Here is a 23,740-nt window from a genome sequence, read left to right on the forward strand (position 1 = left end):
CTGAGCTGTTTTAAAGACCAACAAGATTGCTCGTATCAGGGCGAAGCCTGAATGTTCCGACTGCCTTTTAAGGTTTATGGAGCAGTAAAAACACAAAACAAAATTTAATAAAATAAAAGAAAATTTTTTTTCTTCTAAAAATTGAATTTTTTTGTGAAAATTATCCCCCCACACGCCATATAAAGAGCAAAAGGATAGATTTCGCTCCTTGTAACAAATCAATTATGGCAAGTCAGCTTCTTTCAACCAATTTTGAACGATTTCCAAGACGGATTAAATCTCCGCTTACGCATTAATAGCGCGAAATATATCGCGCGTTAATTGTCCCAAATTGGTCAGAATGGCAATCTTTAAACTCCCATAACTTTACAAAAAATGATCACGGGTGAAATATCTTTTCAAATTTAAGCTCAGGACAACAATACCTTTTGAATGATAAAAAAAAAATCTGCCAAAAATGGCTAGTTAGAAAGTCGAAATTTGTCTGAAGAAAAAAAAACCCACCCCGAGCACAAATATTCCGTTACTTTCGTATCGAAAGTCGGAACAAAAAGCAAGCTTCTGACCAAAACAAAATCTTCTACCGAGCGAGAACGTTCAAACTTATTTAGGAGAGCGCGTGGTTTTCTGTAGCACTAATTTCTGCGCTAAAAAAAATCACTTCAATTTGATAGACATATCCTTTACATCAGGGTTGCTCGGAACTAAAAAATGAATAACAATTAGCACAATTTTAGGTTTCAATTCTAATGTGTTTGTTTTTAAGGATAATTTGGACAAAAATTAGTTGAAATTTAAACAAAACTTTTACATGAGTCGAAAGCAAACTATCCGATCAAGCCTCCACGGAAGTAACATAAGTTGATTTTAGGGAGTTCTCAATTTATTTTTAACTTTAATTTTTCTTCGTTTCACACGGTTGCATAAACTTATTACAGATGGAAACAGTGATTTTTGGCCCGAAAAAATCGGGTTATTTTTTAAAACCAAATTTTGACACTTTCAGGGAAGGTTGTAATTGAAAGCAAAGTTTTTTTTCCAGCATACATTATTGTAATTTTTTGGCAGTTGGCTAAGAAACTAAAAAAAGAAATAAGTTAAAGCGTTTAGTGTTCCGACTTTCGATGAAAGTGACGAAATATTTATGCTGGGTTTTTTAATTCTCATTTCAAACTCGGCAATCGGAATGATACTTTTGAGCAAAAATATTAAACTCAATTGAGAATATTTACTTTCTGATTATAAATAGAAAAAAAAATTATTTTTTTTTCGCAAAGTTCTGAGGGTTTGAGTTTCAAAATGGCCAATTTGGCCATGCTCTGGACTAAATTATTCGCGCTGTGGAAACTTTTATTCGTGATGCTGAAAAATAACACAAATTGTTTGTGTGTGGTGAAAAATCCCGCACTCGACATATTTCCAAATTAAATTTAAGCTAACCAATCAGCCGCTGTATTTTTTTGCTACTCATATTTTTACGTTTTATGTTAAATATTGTCAAAAATGTATACCTTTTCAATTTTTTGCTTAACACAAAAAATTCGAGACCAATTAAAAGACAGTCAGAAAATTTGGGGCTTACCCTCATATATGAGCAATCATGTTGTTCCGTATTGCGGAGAGAGTGCGGAATTTATATGATTTGGGTAGTTTTTTACTCAGTATATTTTCGATTTCCTAACTCGTAAATTTTTTATACCATCTGAAAGATATTGTTGGCCGGTGATCGAATGTGAAAAAAATTCAACTGTGATTAATTTTTTAAAGGTTATGGGGGTTTAAAAACTGATAATATAGCCAAACTGGGATGATCGACGCGCGATTAAACCGTGTTAGTGGCTGCTTAAACTATTCCAAATTAAATTGAGGAAAGTAATGTGATATATTTTTAATATACTAGTCGCTAAATATTCTTTTGTACATTGTATTAGGGTTAGGGGCATAACTCGAAAAAAAAATTTTTGGTTTTTTATTTTATTTATTTTTCAACAACAATTTTTTAAAATGGCCTTAGAGTGCTACCGGGATTTTCAGGGCTTTGCCCAGATATACGAGCAATTTTTTTATTATCTATTAGTGATTTCTCTTCTTTCTTGTGTTTTTTGAAATAAGTATAATGAGAACCCTCATATCAAGGCAAACTCCTCACTGTTGTTTGACTATTCGTTCATATAAAATTTTGTAAAAAGTGAAAAACTTTTTTTTTCGAGAATCTGTTAGTTAAGTACAAATAGATCGTTTTTGAGTCTTTTAACGCAAGACCAAATAGTCTTGTCTTGAAAATCGTGCACAAATCTTCCGCCGTTTAATTCAAAAGTCGTACCAAAACTATTTTATATTGTTTAATTTAGAAGCTCTGTTTTCCGTATTCACTTTTGAATCATTATATATTCGCAATTCCTCTTTTTTGAACTTAATTTCCTTGATGTATTCGTTGCGCAGCACTGAAAACCTCCACATTTTGAGGTATTTTTCTCTTTGCAATCTCGCATCTTCTTCGCGTTTCATTCTGTAGAATATTCTGTTATTGTTTTGAGTACGTATAGGTTTGATTTTCTCGTTGCACCCAGAACGTGGCGTCAAGTTTCCTGGAGACATTTTATCTATGTTGCCCCAATTAAGCAATATAACTTTATGGGGGCTGGAATTTTTGCCCACTTGATTAGCTGGCAAATCGTCTTTTTCTTTTCTGAAATTTGAAGTCGCCTGTTTATGTGTTAAGCCATCTTGCAGACCTGCAAAAAAGCGGCGATCGAAAAAATCACTCGAGGTTAAAATCTTGTCTTGGAGCTTCAAATTTTCTGATCGGGTTCGTTTGTCAAACGTGCAAAACTGGGCTCTTTGGTCGTTTTTGAAGAGCCTTTTCAAATTGAACTGATTGTAAACTTTCAATTGTGAAGCAAGAGGAGATTCATCGCACGATTTGGACCGAGATTTTTGAGGAATCAATTTGCTCGTTGAGTCAAATTGTCCTACTATCAACTTGGGTCGAATATAACTTTCCTGATGTTCTTCAATCTGGGCTCCATTTTCCTCTGTTTCTTTTTCGGTTTCCAAATCTTCTGCTAAGCTATGAAGGAAAACAATGCCTTTGGGCTTCCTTCTTATCAGCTGAAACAAAGTAGTTTTTGGATCAGATCAAATTTGTTCTTAAGAAATTAGATTATTATTGGGAAAAAATTTATCTAACAAATCAAACTCAGGGTGTTGTGAGAGAAATCGTACGGTCGTTACGATGGGTGGAGTCGACAACCCCCCCCCCCCCCCCCCACCGACCAAAAGCCCTCCCTTTGGTATTGTTTTATGGCATCCATTTTCGACCGATCAACCCTAAGTTTTTATAAAGGCGCCTTTTGCACCAATATATACTAATTTTGAAGGGTAGCGCGCGCCGAAAAAAAAACGCGAATTTTTGGTCAACGTTTTCCAAGAAGTGCCAAAAACGGTATTTTTGACACATTTTTTCAAAACTTTTTCAGCAAAAAAAAAATTGTCAAAATAGACTTTTTATAGTTCTGGGAGCGCTTGGAAAATCAAATTGGTCAACCTAAAATAAAAAATGCCGATAAAAGTTTCCAAAAATTGTTGAATTTTCCCAACCCCCCTCCCCCTCGCGAAAGTCCTAGATCCATCCCTGGTTGTTACTTTTTATAGCGGCAGAAAGAGCAGTCAAATACATCAACTTAACAAAAAAAATCAAAGATGTAACTACCATACCTGGGTCATTTCGATTGGTAAACCTTCCGATCAGCTGTTGTAGATCTCAAACGGGATTCGGCTCACAATGAAAATCTTGTTGTTTTTATTATTGTTATTGACGTTTGAATGCGTGCAACTAAAAAGCGCGTCCATTCAGTACAGGGGGATTTCATGCGTGCATTCAATTTGAGGATCTATTGTGGATACTTTAATGGGTGCAATGAATATGGTCTGAGGGCGTGAATTGGACTGACTGCAATTGGAGCAATTTAACAGTCTGTTGAACAAAATACACCTGCAGTTTTTTTCCATCTGCAAACACATACTCGCATGAAAAAATTACGAAAAAACGGTATTATATGAGCCAGCCGATGTAGAGATTATAGCTTACATATAAACACAGTAGTTCTCACGAATTGAACACCCTAACCGCCCAAAGAGTCTCTCATTTATTACTTGTTTACGACATCCAATTTTGGTTGATCAAACCTAAAATTTCTATCGGCGTCTTTTATGGCGCCAATATTTCTAATTTTGAGGGGGAGCGCGAGCCAATTTACTGCATAGTTTCAACCAGGGGGCGGACCTAGGAATTTCTGGAGAGGGGGGTCGATTCTTTTTAGGTCGACCAAATTGATTTTCCGAGCTTTCCCCAAGCACTGACCCTGATTTGGCCAAATTTTTTGCGCCGCAGGCAAATTTTATTTAAAAAACAGACCAAAGAGGTCTTTTTAGGCACTTTTTAGACCGAATAATCGTGTTTTTTTTGGCGCGCACTCCCCCCTCAAAAATAGTATTCATTGGCGCCAAATTGTTTTTAGAAAAATTTTAAGGTCAGCCAGCAAAAAATCGAGGTCTTAAAATAGTACCAAAGGGAAGATCTTATGGGTAGCCAGGGCTCAGATCACTGAGGAAAGGCATTATCCCCCCCCCCCCCCCGCCCCCCTCACTATTGAGAATTTTGAATTCAGACAATAAAAAAACCTTTGTTTTTAATAATGTCTCGTCCCGACTATTGAAAATGGCGGCAAACTTTGTATTCGGGTGTGTATGTTTTTTCTTTTTTTTTCACAAAAATCAGCTTCCAGATATAGTAATCGGATTCAAACAACGTTAAATAATTCAAAAAAACTGTCCAGTGTTGAGAAAAACAGGTTTGAAATTTTTTTTTAGTCGAACTTCGAGCGAGTAACGCGATGGTGTAAAGTAATGTTCGTTCTATGAAACTGGTCATTTAGGCTGAAAAAGATTGATTTTTTGAGTTTTGTTTAGCGCTTCCTTGGCAGTAAAAAATTTGGGAAAAAATGAAAAAATTATTGAGCAAAAAAAAAAACTAGAAAGAAATTTTGAACTTTTTTTGAAATTTTTCATTTTTTGTTTGTTTATCCTTTTTGTAAAGACAACTGGTGTAGATAAGGCCTAAATTTCTATCTTTCTATGCGCTTGTAACGTTGTCTCATTACATCACGCCCAAAAAAACGAAGCTAAAATTTACAGCTGAAAAGGGAAAAAGCTTATAGTTTTTCAATGAATGTGGTCGGAGCATTTTGTGCTTATTGCTCAGCAACTGGCTATCCTTGTTTTTTAATTGTAATTGTGCAAAACCACATCAAATTTAACTCGAATGAAGCGCTTACTTCAATATTTCTCTTTTCATTCACAATAAAAGAAAAATTTCATTGCTTTTCAATAGCATTTGAGGTTTTCAATTGAACTTTGATAACTTCACTTGAATAATTCACCCTATCAAAAAATTTGTAGCAAAAAAGTTTTTGTTTCAACTCAAAGTGTGGTTAGTTGGTTCAGAAAGATTTTTTCGGTTGAAAGTTTGAAAATAAAACAGTGTTATCACCTACAGATCAAAAAAGTTCTCCAATGGGTCATCATGATCCAAATGATTTTTAACTCAGCTCTTAAATATTTTATCTATTCACACCGGATCAAAATGCTTTCACTATTTGCATAAGGTTGGTATAGCCATTTATTTCGACGAAATGAGCCTGTTTATTATATCAAGTATAACATTTTACTTTTTGTCATAGAAAAATTGATTTAGATTGTTAAAAATGGCTATGGGGAATATTAACTGCAAGCAACAATTAAGGTAAACTACTGAAAAGAGACTTTAACTTAATTAAAGTACGTCCTACACGAAACGCTGCTGATGCTATTCCCTCACAGCATTGCTGTAAAACACTACCATAAAACTTGGAATGAGTTTTCCTGCTACAATTTTGGCTTCAAAAATGTGCAATATAAAAATTATTCGGTATGTGCAGTTGAAATTATTCGGTAACCTAATCAAGACTGGTCGTATACCAGGCAAAGCCCTGAAGGTTCCGACTGCATTTAGCTGGTCTCGAATAAATTTTTTTTTAAACTTGATGAATGAGAAATTTTGGACTGCCAATGTCAATTGTAACGTGCTATAATTTGAGTCGAATTAAAATGCATCAGCCGTACAATTCCTTCTTCCATAAATTAACTTAGGGAGGATAAAATACCGGTTTTTCATAAATTAATTGGATGCAAAAAAATTGATCTAATTTGTCTTAAAAGAATCAATAGATACGAGATTGTGATTAATATACTACGCTATTAACAGGATAAAATTGCTATTCGGTAAAAAAAATTCTCCAGCAGTATCTTCACCGCGCTTGTTTGAAATGGTTATTTTATGCGTAAATAGGTAAATAACTTTTGAAATTAATATGTGCTTGGGGAGGAAATTTTAAGGTAAATCACTTAGGGGGGAGATTGAGCGGTTGATCCATTAAAATGGCCAATTAGTTTGCCTACATTTAGTTTGGAACAATTATGAGTGCGGGATAACTCGCCCAAATAATTCGCTCGTTAAAACTATTAACTATTAATCGAGCACTTCCAATTGTTCTTTTATACTTTCCATCAATCAGTGAAATTGAGCAAAAGCTTTGCATTCGGATGAGTTTTTTCCACGTAATATCAATTGCCACCAGTACATACTGGTTCGAGTCGAGTGATATTTAAACTTATGGCAAGCATACTCGCTGGGCAATCCAAAGATTTTGGGATCGATACATATACGCTGTCGATTTTTCTAAAATTGACCTCACAAAACCACCTCAACCCTAAATTTTCTTGAGTTTCTTTGAAAGTCGGAACAATTACTGATCTATCATCAGCAATGTGAATTAGTGGCACAAGAAGGTAATGGAAAACAACAGGGAGAGGAGCAAACAATTTTCTTCGAGCCTCACCACAACTTTTCTAGCTTTTTTGAAAAATGTTTATGCAATTGAACAATAAACTGCAGTTTGATTGTAATCGAAGCAAAATATTTTTTTTACCTAGAAAATGTTTTTTTTTTATAGTTTCCATCAGTGAATTTGGGAAAAAGCTCTGCATTCGGATGATTTTTTTCCACGTAATATCAGTTGCCCCCAAAACTTACTGGTTGGAGTCCAGTGATATGTCACGTTCAAGCCGTTACAGTAGTAACTCGAGTTATATAAAAAAAAATACAAAAAAATTTCGAGGTTTCAAGTTTGATTTTTTTTGGCCATTGCAATTCAATTAGCGGATTAAATTGCGGATCAAATTTCAGAACATCAAAATATGCAAGATGAATGAATAAACAAATTCGAAAAAATTTGCCTTCAAACCAAAATCTGTAAGCTCTGATTGCGCAAAAAGCTCCCCCTTCACAAACAACTGAGAGAAAATGTGCAAAAACGTCTCTCTTTTTTCTCTAATTTCAAGCAGTGTTTGAAAATTGTAAGTCGACAAATACGAATGGATATAATATTTGGAGAAATATCAACTATACTGCAGTGTGCATGAAAATTTTGACTGCATCTGAACTACAATTTAATCATGGTGGTGAAAATAAAAATATGCCTTAAATATCATTTTTGATCCGACTTCCGAAGAAAGTGAGTATTATGCGGGGTAGTTTTGTTATTCAGACCAACTTTCAGAATATTTGTCCTCAAGGGATCGATCACCGGATCTTTCAGCGCCCCGGCGAGTTTGCCCGCCACAACACTAGTCTATATCGAGTCAAGATAAGCTGCTCGTTTTATAATTTGATGCTAAAAATGTAACACACATTATTTACAAGTTGCAAATTATCCCGCACTGCTCTGCCATTTTAGCAAGCTAATTGGTCTAAAAAATTCCATAAATGAATCAAATTTTGAACTTCAAAATTCGATATTATAAGCCTAAAGTTCATACTTTGTCAATTTTTCATTAACCAAAAACTATTCGACACCAGTTAATGGGCAGTCGGAACGTTCAGAGTTTTGCCCTGATACGCGCAATCTCGTTGATATAAAAACGTGTATTAGAATCAGACAAGCACAATTAATCAGTTCAACTCGAAAATACACGATCTGATTTTCTGATTGAACTCTTAGCCTCAGATTTTACAGCGTTTTCGAGAAAAAGAAAACGTTTAAAAAAAGCTCGAAATGTCAAAATTTGGACATTTTCTGAGGCCAAAATTCTTTGCCTACTAAAAACAGGGAGTAGCAGTTTATGCTGAAAAGATAACCAGAACATGCTAGTTTGATTGAATCTTTCTATTTGGGTAAAAATCCTTCAGATTTGGTATGGCATATTCCGAGAAAAATAAAGAAAATCAAAAAAATGGGAGTAGCTGGGCTTTTTATTAATAAAATTTTTTTGATAATAAGTCACATATATCTCGAGAAACAATAAATTTTCTGCGCAAATTTTTTATAAGCGTCTCAAAAAAATTATTTAAAAAAATCGAATTCCATTCATTTTTTTATCTGTTTTTAATTAAACAGAAACTAACCACCAATGAGATGCAAAAGCATAATTATATGGAGCAAAAGTTGTCCACATTTGGAAAATGCAAAAGCGCCACCAAAAATTGAGCACATTTAGCTGCGTCTTATGACACTACTCTTCGTTGTGCAAAAATGAAAACTTTCGCAACCCTTACCCCAATGGAACAGGCAAAAGTATTAGCTCTCAAAACTACACACTAAAAGCTGACTAAGCCGAAATAACTTAAGCCAAATACGTTTAAACAAAAAAAATATTGAAATTCAGTGTTGGTAAATTTATTAATTACAAATTTCAATTATATTAAAATTTGTTTGAATCAAAAACAAAAACCCAAGTATTGAAGAAAAAAAAACGGTTTCAAAATCGTATCACATAATAGATTTAGCGAATGAATAAAACAACGGAAAATCAGCAGACAGGAATTAGGATGAAAACCACATAAAGAAAAAAATATGTTTTTTCATCAAATATATTTGAAAAAATTAAAAGCTCTCTCAAATGAAGTAGGAGTTAGTCTTATTTGAATTTTCTAGAAATGACAGCAGACTTGAGCATAATAAAAGTTGTAAAGTTGTTTAGGAAAAAAAAACGGTCTAGATCCCAATTACAAAAAGAACAAAAGAAAAAAATTAGCTGGGCTCAAAACTGCCATAAAATGGTCTCAAACATGTCAAAAATCGACCCAAAATAATTTCCTTGAAAAAAAATAGTTCAAAAACCTTCATAGCGTCAAGCGAATTGATGCAAAAAAGTTTTAATCTTTACGGGGCTGAAAATCATTTATCAAACAGAGGTAAAGCGGAGCTTCGCACCTTTTGCAAAACAACATAAACACAAAAAAATAAGTCGAAAATTTGAAAAAAAAATTGGAACAAAACTTTCGCATGTCTCGACAAAATACATTTAGGGGCCAGCTAAGGCTAGAGGTGGGTGTTTGATAATTTTTAAATTTGTTACGCTGGTGCAGAACGAAACGCAAAAAAATTGGTTTGGCATAAAACTTATTTTGTTTTCCTATTAAAATGAGTGAGTAAAGTGAAAAATATTCGAGATTTTGGAATATTCTTGAAGACATAACATTTTTCCTACAAAAAAAATAAGGAGTCGCCGCTGTTTTAGGAAAAATTCTCGCAACTTGTTCTTTCGATTGAACATTTCATCTCAGATTTGATAGGATACTTTTTTATAAAACTCGAAAAGTTTCTAAGAAACCGGTCAAAAGTTCAATAGTTTGAATGTCGGAAAAAAGCAGGTTTTGGCCGCTAAACAGACAATATTCCCAAAACAGAGTTTCTCGATCGAACACTTAACCTGAGATTGACACGGTAGTTTTTGAGTAAAGTCGGAAATTTTCCGAAATACGGTCCAAAAATCACTTCTTTGAAAGCTATAATCCTTTGTCTAAAAAAAATTTGGGAGTGGCCAATTATTAAAGTCGGCTTTCAACAACCTGCTGTTTCGATTATACCTGAGATATCAGATTTGGCATGGTAGTTACCGAGAAACCTCCAAAAATTGGTCATTAAATCGAAAGTTTGACATTTCCGAGAATAATAGTTTTTGTGTCCAAACAAATAGGTGCAGCGCAAATGCAAAAGCAATTTATGCAATCTTTAACTTTGGTTGATCCCAAAAACTTTTGGTTCTCGAGAAAGGTCAAAAAATTAAATAAAAATGGTCAAAAATCAAAATTTTAATTTTTCCGTGGGACATAACTTTCTGTGCCCAAAAAAATTGGGCGTGATCGCATATGCGAAGGTGCTTACCACAACCCGTTTTGTGGCTTGAACCCAAAATCTCAAAGTAGTTTTCGCAAATCTCAAAAATTTTAAAAACGGTCATTAATCAATATTTACCTTTTCCAAGAGCAATAACTTTTTGCGTTAAAATTTTGATATATAGCCGCTATTGCAGAAGAAATTCTCAGTACCCTTTATTTCCCTTGAACCCAGACTCTTAGATTTGGGGCGTTAGTTTTCGAGAAAAGTCAAAAAGATTCAAAAACGGTAAAAAAAAACATGACAATTCCGAGAGCCATAACTTTATATGTAGAAAAAAAAATAGGCAAAGTCCTGTATGCAAAGTAGCTTTCACGACCTTTTCTTTGGATTGAAGCCAAAATTTCAGATATGGGAGGGTAGTTTTCGAGGAAATTCAAAATTTATTTTAAAAAAGGTCAAAAAGTTACAAATGTGACTTTTCCGAGGATAATCAATTTATGGTTGTGAAAAATTGGACGTATTCGCTGTAGCACGAGAGTTTCACACGTCCAATTCTTCCATTGAACGCCAAAATCTTGGAATTGTGAAGATATTTTCAAGAAAATCAAAAAGATTCAAGAAATGGTCAAAAATTGAAAAGTTGACTATAACGAGGGCCATATCTTTATATTTAAGAAAAATTGGGCATAGCCGTTTATATTGGGGAGCTTTTCACGGCCCATCCTTTCGATTGAAATCAAAAGTTTATATTTTAGAGTGTAAAATTGGTCAAATAGTCCCCCGCAGACTTTTTCGAAGGCTATAGACAAAGGGTTAAAGTAAACAGTAACAAGATACTAGGGGAGTATTCAGGTACACAGGGGAGTAGGCGGTCTTTCCATTATTACCTTTTTTGAAAATCAGAAGAATAAAATTTCGGTAAAACGTGAAAAAGTTTTCCAAAGCGTCTGAAAGAAAAAATAAAACTTAATAACCCAAACCCATACATTTTCATGAAACTCTAAGAATTCTAAGCAAATATGCCAAGCAATACATTTCAATTTTAAATAAGTAACGGAACAAAATTTGCGAAACGGACACAACAATACAGCAAATTTAGATTCAACAATTCAGCAAATTGAAATTTTGTTTTAAAAAATTGGTTACGGGAAAAGGTCTACTTCCCGATTATAAGACACTCGCTTTCGCATTCGCAAGCATAAAAAAGAACTTATGAAAACATTGAGCAAAATCATTGAAAAAATCGAAATCGGTTATTCTGAATGAGGTGGAAGAATTTTAGCAGAGTGAAATGTCCTTATCGGAAAACTTCTCTGAAGTAAAATCATGGGTGGTTTGAGTCAATTAAAACGGAATTCTTTTATATAAAAAAAGAAATAACCATCAGTGGAAAATTTTATAACTGCATCAAAGATGGCAAAAATGAGTCCAAAGAAATGGGTCAATTAAATAAAGCTGGATGGGCGGATATTGAGTACACTAGGATAAACCGAGAATAAACTAGGATATTGAGTAGACCGGTAGCGTCAAACATGTACCCATGATTCAAGCGGAACTTTCAACTTTTTGCTCTTTCCATGTATAAATCTCACTTTTTTGCAATTTGCGGTTTGAAATTAATTTTCTTACAATGAATCAAAACGTTGAGTTTTATATAATTTTGTAGAATACGATCTTTAAATTTTTATTGTTAATTAAATTTTTGACAAAATAATATGACCTCCGATTAGATAATAAACTCAATTTCTGTTTGCCGTAAAAACTCAAATTGTGAGCAAATGTCAAAAAATTTGACTTCCTTGCACGTCAAGGTAACATGGTAATGAGTTATAAACAAGTGGGGAACTCTTATAGTGGGATTGCCAGAAAAACGTCTATGGTTGGAGTCAGATAGTACAAAACTGACAAAGAAAAAACAAAATTGACAAAAATGACGTTTGACAAGGTCGGAATAGTCGTAGAACCATGTATGACAACGTTTGAATAGTTGTAAAAGATATATGAGGAAAACAGTTGATCGGAAAACAATGAATAGAAGCTTCGGATGAGGCAAAACATTCCACACATTCCAAACACTTTTGAGGTGGAAGTGAAGAAACAATGCGCCAGAAAATAATCTACAGAAAAATCGACCCTATCGAAATTTTTGCTCAAACTCAGAATTTTGGCTTTCTTTTAGATTGTATTTTTGTCATAAAATTCCGACTATTCCTATCCAAAATTCCGCCTATTCCAATGAAATTGAGTTAGGACCGATGGGTATAACTCATAGAGTAATTTCGGATAGGGTACACCGTCTGCTCGTCACGCTATCTTATTTTCGGCCGGATAGATTCGTGCAACTTCTTAGTCTAATACCGATCCTAATCTTACTCTTATACTATCTAGTCTCAGGTTGTTTAACTAGTCTCTGCTAGGCTCAATAGATCTAGGGTATACTGGTTTATTGCGGCTGCTGAAGTACTCGGGAGAGTTCAACTAATTTCTAAGTTAAATTCAAATCTCTCTGGTGCTGAAATTACAAGTAATTTCAGCACTTACAAATAAGTGGATTGTTAGTTAGATGGATCATGATTGGTTAATATTAAATACTTTACATTGGTAAAATATCTAATTTATCCAATCATAAAATGTAGTTTAGATCAGGTTCCACCCATCCGGGTTTTACAGAGTTTTTTAGAATAGTTTTTCTGCAATTCGAAAGATGGATGATGGACGTTGGTATTTGGCGAACATCTTATTTCTTCTGGGTTTTCTTATTAGAGAAGTCCCAGATTCAATCGTTGTGTCTTCTCAAGACAACGACTGGGTTTTCGCAACAAACTCAAATCTGATTTCAGAATGGTTGGCTATGTCAGGTTTTTCTGTTTCATTGGTGAGAACTTCTTTGTGTTTGACCTTGTCTGGGAATGGCGTGGAGATTGTGCGTGGAGGGGATGCCTGGTTACTCGGATCTGTACGTATACTTGAACATCGAGGTGGTCATTGGTCTAGTTCAATGAAGTCCTTTTCTGCGAAGTCAAGTCGTACTCTAAATCCTTTGAGTTGTGATTGTGGGCGGCATATTGATTGTAGTTGGCCATTCTTTCTCGAGTGTAGTAGGGTCGTTTTGTCTTTGGATGTTCGTCCTTGGTGTTGTATTCTGATCTATGTATTGCATAATGTAATTTACATTTTATAAAACTTTTATTAGTTTAATATTTTTTAATTATGATTTTAGTTAGTTGTTTTCACAAAAGCTTTTTGTTTTAGTTCAGTTATTTTGAAGAGTTACTCACCCTTAAGTAGCTCTTATTAAAAATAGGAGTGTGGTCACAAAGCGTGGATGTAGCACGGTGGGTTAGGCCGGCTATAGAGCATGCTCAGGACGTCCTTCCTGGTGGGTTAGGCCAGGAGTGGGAGTATGATTGCATGCGGTTTTTGTGAGAGGTCCTGTTATGTGACAACGTTTTATGTTGGGTTTGTTGTGGTTTTTCTTATGTTTTGTTGGTTGTGTCCTTTTTTCAAAAATCAAATTGTTTGTGGTATGGGTTTGTCTTTCGACTTTTTTGTGTTTTATTATTTCTTTCTTAGACTTTATAATAGTCTTCAAAAGAATAAATTATCCAGTTTTAAACTGGGTTAATCCGGTTTGGGTACCGTTGGTTTCCTTTTCTTAGTCATGCTGTTATGCTATGTGTTGTGGATGGTTGATATATTCACGGGCTGTTCCTGGTTTCGCTGGGAAAGGATGGTTGGGGAACTTCCTTTTAAAAGTGCGGTAAGCTCTATTAGTGCTGAGTGAAGATTCAGTAGTTGTGGATGATGGTGCTAATGATTCAGTATAAATTGAAGAGGGTGTAGGGGTAGGAGGGTTGGATGAATCCATTGTGGATGAGATTTGGTTTATGGTTGGGGTGTCAAGGTGATAGGGTTGTTGTTGTAGGGTAATGAAATTATCTAGTTCTGGGGAGATTCGGGGGGTGTCTGGAGAATGAGATGATTGGTCTGAGTGAAGTGAGGAGTAGGTTGGAGTGACTTGGGAAGCATAAGAGGGCGTAGAATTGGTTGGGTCAGGGTTATTTGGTAGTATGGGTTGAAAAGGGGGTTGGGAAAAATTTAAGGAATTGGTGTGAAAATTATTTGATGGAGATGGTTCAGAGTCGGCAAATTCATCGGGGGTTTCAATATTCGGGTTATTGAGTTGTGAGATGGAGCATAAAACTGAGATGTGTGAATTAGTATCGGAATTCATGCCGGATGTTACATTACTGGATGGGAAATCGGGTGGCGGAAAAGCAAAAAGTGGTATTATTGGGATTGGAGTGGTGAGGTTGGTTGGGTGGGAATTTGATCGGTGTAGGGATCCAAGTTGTCGGCTCATCGTGGGCTAAAAAAATTATTATTTTGAGACTGAAAAGCGGTGGTATGGGGTTGTTCTATAATTTGTTCATAAGTATTTTCATCTTGTGAGTGGTGTGGCATTATATGTTGGATGGGACTTTGTGATATGGTTGGTCTAAAATTATTATGTGTTATGGCTAAATTTCGAAAATTACGTGGGACTAGGGATAATGGATGGTTATGTGGTAGGGGTGGTAACTGTGGTGCTGTTGGTGTTGTGTCTGCATTGTTATGTTCTTCGTCGTATGTGTTCTGTCTTGTTGCTATTTTTGTGTTATATTCTTTTATTTGTGCGTCTAAAAGAATTTTGTTTATAGATGTAGAAAATATTCCAAAAAATCCTGCAAATAGTATGCGTGCTACACTTGCTTGTCTATTGACTTGTGTGTGTATAGCACATGTGTTATAGATTCCTTTTAAGAGTGAAAAAAGAAATCCAATAAAGTTAAACATTGCGTATAAAATAGTCAGTTTTTCTAAGATGTAGTAGGGCCATCCTAGAAAATCAAGAATTTCATTCTTGAGTGTAACAAAGCTAAAAATATTGATAGGTGATATATCTTGGGGACGGTATTTTTCACCGTTTAGATATATATAATCTTTAATGTCTTTAAAATATCCGCTATAGTCTTGTGTATAGATGTCTGCAAATCCTGCGGTTTCGGCAAGTTTGCGTAAGTTTTGGTCAATTGATTGTCTTTGTATTGTGTCCATTTGTGTTAATAATTCCTGGAATTGTTGTGTTCTAATGTGATGTTGAATATCTGATTTTGAGTAAATTCCTATTGATTGTAAGTCTATATTTGGGTTTCGAGCGATAGCGCGAATGCTTTCTGGTGAAAATTTTTTGAGTGATTGCATTAATGTGGGATATGGGGTGAGAAGGTAATATTTATCTTCATCAGGGTTTAGTTGTACTACGTTGTGGCTATTTTCTGATCCACATGGAACTGCGGTATCCCAGAAATAGGTTCTTCGTGAAAGTGTGTCAACGAAATGTACTTTATTCTTATAAAAGATAGGGATTCTTTTATAACATCGTTTATCTTCAAAAACGTATAGTGGTGATACTTTTTTAGTACAAGTATAAAACCATAAGATGTTTCCTTCATAGTCTAAAAAATTTGATCTATTTCCTGATAGTAAATATCCTGCGTAGGGTATTTTTAATACTGCTAGTGCAAGTGATTGTAATATTTGTGTTCTTTCTAATTCGCATAGTTGGTGTAATGTTTCTAATTCGGAGAGTGACATTTCTTAAAAAATTCGGCTAATCGTGTAGTCTAGTTTCATATCTAAGTGAATATCATAGTGGATATTACCAAAATATGTACTATTCATTAGTGTTAGTTCTTGTAAACGTGTGCTTTGATCGTTTTGGGGTTTTAAATGTCCACCAGGTTGACCTGTGTTCTTTTGAAAATTAACTGGTATATATGATGTTCCTTCGTTTAGGGGATGACTTGTGGCGTATGGGTCGACTTTTATTTTTCCAGTGGTCATGTCGAATCCATTTTCGTATTCAACTAATATTTCAGAGTATTGTGTTTTGTGAAGTGGGTTTCTGTATTTACATGCAAGTTCTGTTTCTTGAAAACGTGTTAATTTATTTTCTATATTATGAATGTTTCGAAAATTAGAACTTATTTTTCGTAATGGATTTACTTGTTCATATGGTATTGATTGTATAAAATATTTTTCGTGAAATTTTATCATACGAGCGTGTATTTTTGCTACTTGAAATGTTGTACATGTGTCTTCGGGGAACCAAACAATTGTTGCTTGTGTTCTGGTTGTAGGGTCGCAATAACCTTGGTCGTTTTTACAAGGTAATCTAATTCCTTGATAAATCATTGTGTTGTCTGATAAATCTCGTGTGAGTTGTATTTTTTCGAGTTGTATTTTCCAATCGAAAAACATTATTTTTTGGTATCCTTTATTTTTTGTGTCTGCTTTGCAGTTTGATGGGTCATTTATACCAATGTGTGGTATCCAGTGTTTATCGTGCATGTCATAGGTTAATCGTCCGTGTGCGCCGTTGTATGGGTATTTTTCATCTAATTTTATATGTCCTTGATATCTTTCAAGTTCTGCTTGATGTACAGAATCTGAAAAAACTTGGAAATATACTAAATTTCTATCTGTGTTTTTATTTTTTGTGATGTTTAGTCGGAGTAACTCGTTTTTACAATCTTCGGGATTGAGATGTAAAAGTCGTTCTATATTACTCTGGTAGAATGATTCATTGTCAAGTCGGTTTTTATTTCCGTTTGAGACTTGTGAACAATGTACTTTCTTTTCCGAAAATGTTGCTGTGAATTTATATCCTATAACTGTAGTTGCTCGGGCTTTTGAATAAAGTGTTGCTATGACATTTGTAGTTTCTATGGCTTGGGGTTCTGTTTCGCACTGTGATACTTGATTTATTGCATACTTGTGTAGTGTTTTTTGTTCGTTTTCTTCACAATCGTAATGTGTTACTAATAAATCTTGGGGTCCTGTGCGGGGAGAAGGGTTTATGTTTTGATTTGAGATTACTAGAAAAAGGAATTGGAGAAAAATTAATAATTTTAGAATATACATGTGTATGATAATCCTGAGTATGGGTTATAAAATGTGATGTAACCAATTGTCTTTTTGGTATATCTGTCGTATTTATATATTACTTCAGTGGTTATAAATGGTGGTGGTAGTGATTGAGCTGTTATGTTTGGTGGGTTTAATGGGTAGGGATGTTGAGTAATGTTGTTTAATTTAACTGTGATTTCAAACTTTAATTGTAAACTGTTTTGTTCGAGTATTTGGATATTGTGATCACGGATATCGTCGTGAATGTCTTGTCGGTATTGTAATCTATTAAGTGCCCAGTTGTGGAGGCGATTACTTTCTAGATGTTGTCCAAATAATGGTGGAGGGGCTGTAAATGTATTCCAATCTAGTCTTAAAGGGATATTTGTTGATGATTGTTCTCGATATCTGGCGTCGAGATTATTTGGAAAATTTAAGTTAAAAGGTGGTGGTGAAATCTGGCTTATTGATGGTGTTGATGGTAGTGATAATGTTTCTGGTAGTGATGAGGATGTTGTTGTATCCGTAGAAATATCTATTGGATCATTGACTAAATTTAATTCACCTTGTGTAAATGAATGTGTTGTCCAATATGGTAGTCGTGATGCCTGGTTTGGGGGGTTAAAGGGATTTTCACGTATTTGTTCAGATGTTGGTGTTGAACCTAAGTAATCTGATGGTAGGCTTGAGGTGCTACGTTGTGAAAGAAGCGTAGGGGTTTCTGGTAATATACCAATGGGGTTTTCTGGAGTGTTTTGTGATGGGGATTGAGGTATATCAAAATGAACTCGGGGAGTTTGAAAATTCCTGTTTCGTCGAGGATGTATAATTTGTCTATTTATTTCGACTGTATTTTGGTTTTGACTAGGATTTCTTATTCTACTTAATTCTTGTGGTAGTGTTGGGTATAAGTTATATGTTGGTTCGCTTAGAGGTGCTTGTCGTTGAACTGGTTCTAGTGGTTCTGATAAACGAGCGTGTCGTTCTTCAAAAGTGTATGGGTTATCTTGAAAGGAAATTCGTGTAGATGTTTGAGGATTATTGGTAGTTGAAGGTGTTGTTGGGTTATCTTGGGATGATGTCGGTGAAGACTGACTTGGTGACTTTTGGGTAGCAATTTTTGATAGCTTTTTGGTCTATTCTTTTAGTGAAAAAGTTAATGTTTATTAAAGTATTCTTCTAAGAAAAGAATTAGGAGGATTGTTGCTAGAGCGAATGTGATGATTGCTTTCTTTATACATTTGCATATGGTCAAAATGAGGGATGATAGAAATGTTATGAAAATTACAAATAGTAGAAAAATATCAGTTCTACTGAAAATAGTTCGTATCATTTAGACAAGTTTTATAAATCGTACCTGTGGATATAATCAAGGGTTTTTGAAAGTTGGAGAAATAGTTCGAATATAGTGTAGAAAATTAAAAAAATATTACAAAAAATGATTAAGAGTATTAGAAAAGATTCAAGGATATCAAAAAGAAATATTATGAAAGTTTCAAGTATCGTAAAAAATTGTTTGAGGTTTGTGATAATTTTAGTGACTGTTTGATAGAAGAGCATTTAAGAAATGGCTTCGTGATCGAATATTTTTTGTTGTTTGGGGCAATTTTCAAGTGTGGTCGGATTATTTATTAGTTTTTTGACAAGTGGGTTGAGTTTTGTAAAAAATTGTTGGGGGCAATTTTTATGGTGATCGGGAGGTCTTCTTTGTCTTTATTTTCATTTGTCAAATGATCTGGGGTATTTTTGAGATTTTTATACTTTAGGCTAAATAAAATGGTCGTTCTTTTACTTTAGGCTAATTTAACATATTTGTTTGGGGGGTATTTGAGGGCTGAGTTGGGGAAATATTGTTGATCTTTGGTTTATTAGATAAGGGAGGGTTATGATATTATGGTGATATTTATTTTAGTTGTCAAGTTGGAGTGGTTTGCTTATTTTTGACCTGGAGGTCGTAGAGTTATAGTTATAGATATGCCTGGAGTTTAATATTTTTCGTCTAGTTGGTTTGTGTTAAAGTTATAGAAGGTGACGGACTGGATGAATCCTATTGGCTAATTTTGAACTAGAATCGCTGCGTGTTTATCAGCATGTTATCTTGAAAAATGAAAGTGTAAAATGTTTCAGAGGTGCAAAGATTTTTAAATGTAGAATTTAAGGTTGTTTTTGAAATTCAACTTTCTTTAATATTTTAGATTGTGGGATGAATACTTTATAATTTTTACGTGGTTGATTTCTAAGTCGTGAAGACTCTCTATGTTCTGATTTGTCGATTTGTTTTTGGGGTATTATTTGTTCTGTCATTTTTCTATTTTTTCTTTCTTTTTGAGATGTATTTTGATCGAGATTTTTTGTATTGTTTTTTGTGGTGTTTGATTTTGTATTTTGATTTCCGAGGTGAATATCATTTTGTTCCTTTGTTATGTTGTCCGTATGTGGGTTATTTTGAATAACTTTTAAACCTGTAAAAGAATATAATTGAGTTAGTTCGCGGAGTGCGTATTCTTTTGGATAATAAGGTAATAGGTTATTTCGGTGTTGAACGATTTCTTTTTTATCTGAGTCGGTGATTTTATATGTGACATCAGTGGGTTTTGCAATTATTTGGTATGGTCCTTTACGAAGGGGTTGTAACTTTTTTGAAATTCCTTTTTGAGTATTAAAATTGGGTATTAAAACAAATGTTCCAATTTTTAAATCGGAGGCTGGTGTAAAGCGTGAATTTATTTGTTCATTAATATTTTGTCTTTGTAACAACTTTTTTGTTACCTTTTGGTAAATTTCATTGTGTTTTTTATCTCTGTTTAAAATCCATTCGGTGTGTGTACCGGAGGCTAATTTAAGAATTTGTGGGTGATGAAAATGATCTTCATCGTGTGTATGTAATGGTAGGTTATAACAAATTGAGTCTTTATTTGGTTGACAATAACCTTGTGCGTTTTTATGAGAGTTTGCTGTAAACATTATTGGTTTGCGTGGCTTTTGGTTAAAAACCATTTCATATGGTGACATTCCTAAAGTTGTCGTGATTTGTGAATTATATGCTAAGGGAAATAGTTTTACATCTGCTGACCATTCGGTATATCTTGTATCATTTCCATTGATGATACATCTGAGATATTCTTGTAATGAACGGTTCATACCTTCGACTAAGCCGTTTGTCCAAGGTGCGTGAGATGTACGTGGTTTGTGTTTAATGTTATATAAATGACATAGTGTGATGATTTCATTATTTATGAATTCTGTACCGTTGTCTGTAATTAAAATTTCTGGTAGTCCGAATTTTGCTATCCAGTGTTCATAGAGTGTTGTGTAAGCGTAATAAGCGTTACAATGTGGTACTGGGTTAAGTGCTACATAATGTGTAAATGCGTCAACAATTACCATAATGTAGGAGTTTCCTTCGGATGAGGGTGAAATTGGTCCTTTGGTATCAAATGAGATACGATGATTAAAGTACAAACTTTGTCCTTTAAAATCTTGTTTTTGTGCTATTTGTTTTTGATTTGGGTAAGGTTTATTTAGTTGACATACTATACAGTCATTGCATAGTACTTTTATCCAAATTGGTGCATTTGGGAAATAAAAGTTTTGTATAAAATTTGAATATGTTTTTTCTGATCCAGAGTGTCCTTTAATATTTTGTGTATGTGAAATATTAAAAGCTATAAGAATCATACTTAAAGGGAGACAGGGAACTGTAGATTCATCTAGTTTGTATTCTAGAAGGCCTGTGTTTTCGTTAATTGTTGTATTATTGAATTTTCTAAAATATCGGAGGAGTGTTTTGTTTCCTAGAATAGTTGAATCTGCTTTGATAGGTTTAGTTTTATATTTGTGCCATGATTTCAGTTGTCGAATTACTGGGTCAAGGTTTTGATATTGTTTCAGTGTTGAAATTGTAATTGTTTCTGTTGGGGGGAGAAAAATGTTTTCAATTTCTAATTTAGATAAGGGTATTGTGTCAAGTGGGTCATGGAGGTCAAAAACTTGATTTATTGTGTATTTTGAATCGTTTGTTTGTGGTCCTGATAAGTTTATTTTATCAGTCAAATTTTCTTTTTCAATTAGTGGAAAATGGTCTTTTTTAGGCGGGTGTTGTTTTATTCTTTTTTGTTGGGTGTTGTTTTTTATCCATTGTGAATATGGGATTGGTTTAAAAGTTGATGTTCCAAGTAGATCAACTTCATAGTGATTATTTATTTGTGATTGTTCAACGTCAGTTTTTACTGCATATTTGCATTCCAATCGGGGTGATGTTTCATTTTCTGCAAGGTAGAATTTTATGTTTTTGGGTATTTCGACTGTGGTTTTACGTGTAAGTAATTCAGGTGGCGTATTTCGACTTAAGGTGTTTGGTAATGCAAGATTTTTTCCTGCGGTCCAAACTATATGTAAGTTTGGGAATTTCATTAAAATGAGTTGAAATCTATAAACTCGGTGGTTTGGATTAGACTTTTGTGTAAAAAGAAAGATGATTGGTTTATGGTCTGTGAATAGAACTGTGGGATGTTTTGATCCAAGTATCAGAAATTCATATTCTGTTAGTGTATATATTATGGCTGTACATTCTCTCATTAGAGTTGAGAGTCGTAGCTCTGCTTGAGTGAATAATCGAGAATTTGCTGATATGAGGTTCATTTTATTTGTACTATTATGTGATTGTAATAATGCTGCGCCGATGCCAAAGTTCGAAGCATCGCACATTGCATAAAATGGTTGATTTGAATCTGGAATTGTGTTTGAAATTTGTTCAGTTAGAAGTTTTTTAATTTCTTCAAATCGTGCTTGATGTTCTGTATTCCATTCAAAATTATTTTGTTGTCTAAGTATGTTATAGAATGGTCGTAGATATAATTGCATTTTATAAACATATTTGCTTAGAAAGTTTAACATTCCAAGGAATTCTTGGATTTTCTTTTTATTTGTTGGTGGTTGGAGTTTTTGAATAGCGTCTATACGTGATTTCAATGGAGTGATTGTTTTTCTTTCTATATTATGCCCTAAGAATTTAACTTTTGTCAAAAAGAAGTGTGATTTATCGGGGGCGGCCTTCAGATTTTCGTTCTGAAGTATTTGGTGATATTGTTCTAAAACATTGAACATTTCCTCTTTTGTCTGTGATTGCATAAAAACATCGTCTAAATAGGTGATTGCATTTTTCTTGAGTATTAGTGGTCGAAAAATTTTGCTCATAAAAGCTGAAAATGCTGCTGGTCCTATGGATATTCCATAGAATAAGCGGTTGAATTCGTATTGTTGATTTCCAATAACAAATTGTGTTAAGCGTCGTGATTGTTCATCTAATGACATTTGATTATATGCACTATTCATATCGGCGGTGGTAAAGTATTTTCCGTTTATTTTTGTTAAAATAACTTGTATTGGTTCAATGGGCCAATTACACTTTGATTCATCTATGAGTGAGTTGAGGTATCTAGCATCGAGAACAATTTTTAATGATTCTCCTTTGGCTAGAATGATAACAGGGTTGATAAATAAGTTGCCTTTTGGTTGTTCCTCTTTGTTTACTGGTGATATAATGTTGTATTGTTCTAAAATGTCGAGTAATCGGTTCACTTTATCGTGTAAGTGAATTGGTACTTTACTTGCTCTTTGTTTTTTGAAAACTGCGTCTGGTTTTAATGGGAGATGTAGTGATGAGCTGATTTTGCCAACATCAAATTTGGATGTTGCATAGACTGATGAATATTTAATTAGCTGTTTTGCTAGTTTTTCAAATTCGTCTTGTGTTATTTGTGAATGTTGGAAATTAAACATTGTTAAAAATTTTTATTGATTCTCTGTGTAGTTACTTATGTTGAATGTAGGTTTGAAATATGGTGTTTTTGTGAAATAATCCGTATTTCTGTTTTCGTTACTTATTATATTGTTTATAGATAAATCTTCATTAAGGATTGTGGATTGGCAAATATCTAGTAATTGGAGTATATTATTTACACGATATGCTTTTTCGTGTATTGGTGATATTGTAGCGTTGGTTTCGCAATAGCCTAAAAGTCCTAAAGGTAATGTTACTTGGTAAGGTGTATTGTTGTATACATGTAAGGAAATAATATCTGAATTCGAGTTTTTCAAATATTTTATTGATGAGATTGTGATTTTGAAAAACTTATGAATAGGTTTGAATTCAAAATCTGACATATAAAATTTTTGTTTGTTTTGTTTTTTATCATATTGGTGAACTTGTTTGATTGAAAAATTATAGATGTTTCCTGATAGTGGTTTCAAGTGTTTTCTTTGTTGGTTATATATTGGGTAAAATTTTGAAAAAAATGGTGGTTGTTTATTTAATCTTTGAAAAAATGTTAGGGATGTGTCTTTTGTTTTTGTATATTTATCTTTGATTAATATTTTACTATTCAAGATGTTGATTGTTGGTATATATTTAGAGATAAATGGTATTCCAATGATATTGTGTTTAATATCAGTGATATGGAATATTTGTTTAAATGGTTTGGTTAAATTTTGTTTTGCTCCATTGTTCTTGTGGGGAGAAGAAATAATTGAATTTTTCCGTAATTTATTAATGTTGATCCTTGTGCTGT

General features: G+C 33.8%; 1 protein-coding gene across 1 annotated transcript in view; it reads left to right on the forward strand.

Moving 5' to 3' along the window:
- LOC134845054 (kinesin-like protein KIF27) overlaps positions 1-23,740 on the forward strand; it is a 539,890-nt gene that overhangs the window by 276,608 nt on the left and 239,542 nt on the right. The gene's annotated exons all lie outside the window — the stretch shown is intronic.

The sequence above is a fragment of the Symsagittifera roscoffensis genome, chromosome 4 (genome assembly GCF_963678635.1).
Source record: "Symsagittifera roscoffensis chromosome 4, txSymRosc1.1, whole genome shotgun sequence".
In the NCBI taxonomy this organism is placed as follows: domain Eukaryota; kingdom Metazoa; phylum Xenacoelomorpha; order Acoela; family Convolutidae; genus Symsagittifera; species Symsagittifera roscoffensis.